We start from the raw sequence: 8,636 nt of genomic DNA on the forward strand, positions 1-8,636 counted from the left end.
ATGCCTTTGCCAAGGCATACAGAGCCCTGGGTTTGGCCTTTGAACATCAAGAAAACGCAGGTTTTGTATCAACCATCACCCAACCAGACATCACTCCAGCCCATCATCATCAAAGTGGATAACACCACTCTGGAAAGCGTGGAACACTTCCCCTACCTTGGCAGCATTCTCTCGTCCAAAGCCGATATAGACTCTGAGGTTAACCATCGCCTGAGCTGTGCCAGCGGAGCCTATGCCAAACTCAGGACAAGAGTCTTTGATGACCGAGACCTGAGGGCTCAAACCAAGCTCCTGGTCTATAGAGCTGTGATTCTCCCAACTCTGCTGTATGGAGCGGAATCCTGGACCACCTACAGCAGACACCTAACACTGCATGAAAAGTGGGATTTCCGTCCCCGTAAACGCCTGTAAGCACCCGGAAATCCCCTAATTTTTGGCAGTTATCGACAATTTACAGGCTGCACGGCATCCGTTCATCTGTGCTACATATTGCCGTAAACGAACCCGATGTATGTATATGAGAGCTCCACCGCGGAGGTGTTAATGGATCTAATTAGAATATGAATAGGCACATGGCCAGAGAACGTCTGGCCTGGCTGGAATTTCCTCACTCGCTATTGGCTGAAACCACTACTTTTAAACAAGAAAAATCTCGTGATTGGTTGACAGGTCTGTCACGGGTTAGGCTATTGGTCAACCTGGGCCATTATTATTATAATAAAATTTTATATATATATATATATATATATATATATTTATTATTTATTTCATATATGCTATGTTGTATATTCATGTCATGATTATCATAGTTAAAATGATTTGCCAGGAAGTGCTGTTTATTCAAAGATAGAGCTTTATTGACACAAAACAAGCAATCAGAAAAAGCAAAGTACAAAGCATCGGATGTACAAAGCATCGCAGACACACAGCACACACAACAAATATCCCCCGCTCCACGAGAAGCAGCACCGTCCACATCTAACCCGCGGCGTTTCCGGAGCTGTTGGTAACCCGGCAGCATTCGGTCTAAATTCGGTCCATGTAGCAGACGTCTGTGGTGCGTTGTCCTGGATGTCTATGTAGCGCACTTCCAAATGTCCACCTCACCCACAGCCAGCACACTCTGTCCGCTTCCAGCAGCTGTAAAATCAATCAATAAAGACAATCAGTACTGCGCAATGCACTGCTTACGGACACAACACATCTATGAATGCACCTGAAAACTATTCACATTAACCAAACGGATCTAATCTTACCCTCTTTTCTTCTCGACCGACTCCGAGCTGAGCTCTTCACAGCTTCTGCCCGCGATGCCACATCTGGTTGTTTCTAGCTGAAGCTCCTGCGTGCTGTCTCGTAATAGGTCTTACAGGCAGCTGGAAAACAATGAAATGAGAGTGGTATGAATAAAAAAACATAAGTTACAGTAAAATTAAACAAGGAAAGATGAAAAAGTAAAAATACTTACACACAATGGCGTCATTATCAGCATCATGTAAATCTGGACTTGCAGACAGCTCCGAAGCAAATATCTAGGTCACGCCTCGCTCGTTATGAGGCGAGGTTAGTCTGTAAAAAAAAGACGGTTAAGATCGGTATCTATTAACGTATCTATGTCCTTATACAGAAAAATTAATGAAGTTCATTCAATGAAAGCATATTCTTTAAATCTTACCCTTGCTCGGTTCAGCCCTGCTACAGTTTGTCTCAGAGTTGTGAAGACGGGCGGACTGCTTTCTGAAAAATACAAAAAATCAAAAAATACACTTTTATAAAACAACTCACCCTCTCCAGCTCTGCCTTCTGCATCAATGAATGGCGCGAAAGCAGCCAGGTTGCCCAGACACACAGCTCTGTGCTGCTCGCGTTAAACTTGGTGGGGTTTAAAACATTACTGCTAAGTCTAAGTAGCCGGTTTAACATCCAACGACAGTCATTGTAATGCATCAAGAGTTAATAAACAGTACAGACTAGCTCGTCGTTTCATTAATAATCATATACTTACGTTGACTTCTTCTTTTCTGTGAGCGCATCTCTGGAGCCCCGAGGTGATATGGAGGAGAGAAAAACGCTTCAAAACGTCTTGAACAACTCCTGTGTGTTTCCAAGTGAAGTTTGACAGAGTGTACAGATAACTCTTTTACCAGTTGGCCTGAAATATTCCCATATTTCGGAAGCTTTTGCTCTAACTCGGCTCATCTCCCGCGCTATTTTCAAATGGAAGCAGTGAAGGCGGGGTAGGGGGCGGGGTAGAGTGATTGAGAGAGACAAAGAGGGGCAGATTAACCAGCAGGGCGCAACAGCGCACACACTGGTGTGGAGGTGAATTACAGTGAGTTTAAATGGAATACTGGGAAAGTTTAATAACAATAGGACAATTGATGTCTAGATTATGAGGCCATTTGAGCAGAGCCAACAGCTTCATATGCCATGGACATGTGAATATGGTGCTGAATTTGCCAGTATTTTAAGAAGACAAATGGTTGGGACCTTGTCATGCCATGACAGAGCTGATATACTTTATGTGAAGCCCAGTGTTTTGGTGTCAGCAGAAAGACTTCTCTTAGATAACTGTACAGTGGAGCCTCTGTCTCCATTCCACCAGACAATGTTGGATGAGCAAGACCAAAGACTGTAGTCATGTCACTATGTACAGGGGTTGAGACTGTGAATGAATCATGGATTGCACATTTTACCTTTTTGGTGGCAAAGCCTGATTAAAACTAATTGTTGAAATAAATTATGTGTTTTTTTATCTGAATCATTACTAATGACATACACAGTAATTAATCTAGCATACTTTCATCAAATAAATCTACTAAAGAGTCTACAATTAGGCTATACTGAATCTGATCTATTTTAAGAGATTTTCTTAAAATTAAGTTAATACCTTTTAGAAAAATGTCACCTGGGGTAAAACTCCCCTGCTGCTTCCTGATTTGCATTTGTGTAGCTCACAGCATTTTAATTTACATGTGAAAGCCTCCCCTAGAATTAGAGGGAGGGGGGTCATGGGGGACAACTGCCAAGCAAGGCCCCAGTCAATTTCCCACAATTCACGGCAGTTTCGGTGTTGCCTGTAAATTGCCGTATACAGCCGTAAACCTGAAGTTCCACGACAATCTACAGTGCCGCCATACTGACGAAAATCCCACTTTTCATGCAGTGTAAGAGCCCTGGAAATATACCATCAAAGAGCCCCAAGAAAAATTTTGAGGATCAACTGGGAAGACAGACGCACAAACTCCAGCTTTCTGGAGGAAACTAATATGCCCAGCATCCCTACCATCATAATGCAGTACCAACTCCGATGGACAGGACATGTCATCCGCATGCCCAACAACCGTCTCCCAAAACAGATCCTCTACTCCCAGCTAAAAGAAGGACAGCGCGTGTCGTCCAAAGAAACGCTTTAAGGACAATATTAGGACCAGCCTGAAAAAGTTTAACATCATGTCCGGCGACTGGGAGAATCTACCATTGGACTACTGGAGAAAAGCTGTGCAGGAAGGTGCAGCACACCATGAAACAGAACTCCGCGCGTCACGCAGAAGCAAAGCGGCAACACCGCAAGGACAAACAGAGACAGGCTCCACCACCACCACCACCTCAACAGAGACAGGCTCCACCACCACCACCACCACCACCTCAACAGAGACAGGCTCCACCACCACCACCACCACCACCTCAACAGAGACAGGCTCCACCACATCCACCTCAACAGAGACAGGCTCCACCACCCAACCAGCTCAACAGAGACAGGCACCACCACCACCACCTCAACAGAGACAGGCTCCACCACCACCACCACCACCAGCTCAACAGAGACAGGCTCCACCACGTCCACCCCAACAGAGACAGGCTCCCCACCACCACCTCAACAGAGACAGGCTCCACCACCACCACCACCACCACCACCACCTCAACAGAGACAGGCTCCACCACCACCAGCTCAACAGAGACAGGCCTCCACCACCCACCACAACAGAGACAGGCTCCACCAACACCACCAGCTCAACAGAGACAGGCTCCACCACCACCCCACCACCCACCACCACCACAACAGAGACAGGCTCCACCAACACCACCACCCCAACAACAGAGACAGGCTCCACCACCACCACCACCACCACCTCAACAGAGACAGGCTCCACCACCACCACCACCACCTCCTCAACAGAGACAGGCTCCACCACCACCACCTCAACAGAGACAGGCTCCACCACCACCACCTCCTCAACAGAGACAGGCTCCACCACCAAGACCACTTCAACCTTCCAATGCCCACATTGCAGCAGAATCTGTGGATCACGGATCGGCCTTTACAGCCACCTGAGGATCCACAAATAAGACAACCCGACAGGGAGGACAGTCATACTCGTTTCAGGTGACCGCCAAAGGAAGGAAGGTATGTGTATATGGGTTTTTTTTTTTTTTTTTTTTTTTTTTTTTTTTTTTTTTTTTTTTTTTTTTTTTTTTTTTTGTGTGTATATGTGTGTTTGTGTGTGTTTGTGTGTGTGTGTGTTTGTATGTGTGTGTGTCTGCCTGTGTGTGTGTGTTTTATGTGTGTGTGTTTGTGTGTGTGTGTGTGTGTTTGTGTGTGTGTGTGTGTTTGTGTGTGTGTTGTTGTGTGTGTGTGTGTGTGTGTGTGTGTTTGTGTGTGTGTGTGTGTGTGTGTGTGTGTGTGTGTGTGTGTTTGTGTGTGTGTGTGTGTGTGTGTGTGTGTGTGTTGAATTGAATTGAAGGGTTAAACTTCTGGCTGGTGTTCAGGTGTAACAGGTGATATATTAATTATATATTTTATCTAATCATCATTCCTTTTCTTTTCTTTTTTAAATTAGTTGAGCTACTACACAATCTTTCCACGTATCCCCTGGCAACAGCAGAATAACCCCCGGCTGAGAGAATCCCAGACTCACTAATTAATGCAAATAATCATTTTACATTAGACTGTACTGTTAGACGGTACATACACAAAGATAAATGTTTTATACAACTTCTACATAAACTACAGAAGAGGATTAGGGCCACATGAATATTTTGATTTGTTTCTGAGATTAAAGTCAGAACTCAAACATTTATATTTCACATGTGGCCCTAATCCTCTCTTCGTACATAAACATGTGAATAACTAATTATGAAATTCATATGAAGCCTTACCTGCCCCAGCGATGATGATGATGGTCAGAAGAAGTCTCTCCATCCCTCGCCTCTCCTCTGGTCCTCTCCGTCTGAGTCTGACTGCAGATGAGCAGCTGGTGAACTGACTTTCTCCGTTATTCATTAACCTCCTTACTGCTCTCTCATGCAAACATGTTCCTGGGAACCATACATTGTGTATCAGGTTTATAGGCCAAAATGACGTATATACATGTTTGCGTTTTCTGAAATGAATAGAGTTTATTCATTTCTATTTTTGACGTTTGGTTTTATGGTTCCAACATGACGAGGCCCTCATGTCTGACTGCAGACCACATGAAGCTGAGAAAACATGTGATGGAGGATTATTTTTCATTTTAAAGGTCCCATGGCATAAAAATTTCACCTTTATGGTTTTTTAACATTAATATGAGTTCCCCCAGCCTGCCTATGGTCCCCCAGTGGCTAAAATGGTGATAGGTGTAAACCGAACCCTGGGTATCCTGCTCTGCCTTTGAGAAAATGAAAGCTCAGATGGGCGTTCTAGAATCTCGCTTGTTAGGAAGTCATAACAAGCGAGATTAACACGTTATGGAGGGATATTTTTCATTTTAAAGGAAATGATGTCAACATTCAGCTGCTAAAGGGAGACACTCAGGAGATGCAACTTAAATACTTTTATTAGAATTAACTAAGAAAACCCAAAATAATAAAGTCAACGTGATGTAAAGAAAGAGCATGAATCTGTTTACCGTGTGGTCATTTAAACACAACACAACAGAATGGAGATTGTTGTTGGTTAAGAAAGTAAAATGTATTTATAAAGAGCTTTTCACAGATAAATAGTCACAAAGTTCTTTACTTAGAGAATACAATAAAATCTCAATTTAATAAAAATAAAATGTGGAGAGGTCATCCAAAGGCCTGTTTTTTTTTTAAAGTCACACTGTTTCAGGCTCCTTGTGTTCAGCGTGGTCGGGGCCCTTTTTTCGGTCTTATTTATTTTAGGCCTTTATTTGACGGGACAGCTGAAGACATGAAAGGGGAGAAGGAGGGGTATGACATGCAGCAAAGGGCCACAGGTCGGAGTCCAACCTGCGGCCCTTTGCTGCGCCGAGGAGTAAACCTCTATATGTGGGCGCACGCTCTACCAACCGTCTGGTCTTTCTTACCGACCGCGGTCAGAGCGGCTCAAAGGACGGACTTCTTCTCTCCTGTAGCCAATCATTGCAAGGCGGGTGCATAGTACCGTGTTACCAAACGCTGGAGGTGCGCGGCTCGGCGATCAGACCCTCCGCCATCAGGACCCCAGGCTGCGTTGGCGTCATATCGCCGTCCGCAGCGCGCCGACCGTGCTCAACACAAGAAGCATGAAACAGCGTTTAGTCTTCAACTGAGTTTTAAAAGAGTCCACAGAGAAGTGCTACTAACTGGATGTTACCACAGCTTTCACCACTCAGGGTTCAACAGTTAGGGGAAAGATAAACACCACTTTGGGCGAGGAAATAGAACAGCCCATTGGCCCGTTGGGGCGTCATCGTGTCATCATCATTTGATCTGAACGTGCTGTTGGCCAATCAACAACTGAGTTGGTAGCTTGATGCTTTTGATGTTTTTTTAACAACGAAAAATTACACTTTTGATGCTTTCAATATTTGACAATTTTTTTTGACATTTTTGTTTAAAATTTTTCACACTTTTTGACGTATTTTTTCCCTTGGATTTTCCTTTTTTAGGGTCCAGTAAAAAATGTACTTTGGGCCAGTAGAATTTTATCTTACTTGCCCGACCGGAAAAGTTAAAAACTTGCCACGGAGCAGCAATGTTGTATTTCCAGGTCAGGGTACTGTGAGGTTGTCAGGGGGCCGACCGCGCTGAACATAAGAATCCTGAAACAGCTTTTGGACCCAGCCCGCTGATTGGCTCATTCTCTGGAACCAACGTGACATCATGACTTCACGTAAACATACGCAAAGTGACGTGTTATCTGCATTCTAAGCTATCCGCGTGTATGTCCACGTGAGGACATACGTCATGGTAGCTTGCTGTCACGTGGTGATTTGGGAGGTGTCTGAGCCCGCCCACCATTTTGGGATCCTACGCTATCGGATGCCAGGGGCAACAGTGTCAGACCGACACAGAGACGGAGCGGGAAAAGACGGCTCGAGGAATTAGCATCACAGCGAACGGGTTGGGTTTAGGAAAACAATAACGGGACGCGGGACAACAAAGGCACGGTTGGGTTTAGGAAACGGGACACACGGGACCCGATCCCCGGTCTCCTGGGTGAACGTCCTGTGTCTGACCCATCCCCCCCCCCAGACAACCTCCCTATGCAAATACTACTCATACTATTCGCTACGGCGTAAATTGACACATAATCGCAAGGTAACGTAAGTCAATGGAGGCCAAACGGCGTTGATAAACACGCTAAAAGGTGATTATGCGTCTGGATAACACGCCAATAACAGCATACGAATTACCATGTCATTCATACACCACTTCATGAGATGATGCAGCATGATAGCCCGGCTGACTTTGTCGATAGAAAAGTAAATTTTGTTTTTTATGTTTTTTTTACTCAGTTTGGGAAATCCAACACTCTCTTCAAAGCGAACGTTAGCGAGGGTTGGGTATCGGCCGAGTCATGTCAGTACTATGTTCCTTTTTCATAAATTTGAATCAGATTTTTTCCCCCTAACCCTAAAACATCTGTGGGAAGATAGGGCTTAAATTGAAGGGAAATGTAGGAACACAAGACCTGATTTTGAAAATGTCCATAGGGCTGACTCCATCGGTACTACCGAGGACGATTCACATTAAATCAATAACGGAACCTGACAGAACCTAAATGCTTCTCGGTCCTCTCTGCATGTTGACTGAGAGGAGATCTCAACACACACACACTCGCCTGCCCAAACACACACACAGCTAGGGACTAGCTAGGGACCACAATGGAAATAAGTCTTTGGGCTTTATTGTGTTATCCCTGACTATTTATGTATTTTTAATGTATGATGCATTGTTCTGTTTCATATGTTTTTTATATGCAAGTGGTCAAATAAAATCAATCAATCAAAGCTGAGGTCGGACGGAGCGAAATTACGTGGACCAAGTCGCTTCACCCCAATCAAACCCTCTGGTGTAACTTCATTATTTTGGACGTATTCCCCTGTCTTACCCCCTGTCTTACCCCCTGTCTTACCCCCTGGTTCTAGAGGATGTGAAGCCTTCACAGAGCAGCTGCTGTCAGACATCAGCTCTGCTCCAAAGGTCACCATCAACTTCATGATCGCTAACACAACAGGGAAGTTCAGATGGTCAACAATACCTCATAAACACAAATATCTTCTCATAAACAGCACCATGTGCAATGGCCTGCCTGGTCCCTGACCATGTCTGACACATTTATAATAATAAATAAATATATTGGCCCTTTCATCTATAGTCTAAAGACTTTCTAAAGCTGCTGTTCTTATTTTCCTCCGCAGCATCGT

Source organism: Perca fluviatilis, chromosome 5 (genome assembly GCF_010015445.1).
Source record: "Perca fluviatilis chromosome 5, GENO_Pfluv_1.0, whole genome shotgun sequence".
Classification (NCBI taxonomy): Eukaryota; Metazoa; Chordata; class Actinopteri; order Perciformes; family Percidae; genus Perca; species Perca fluviatilis.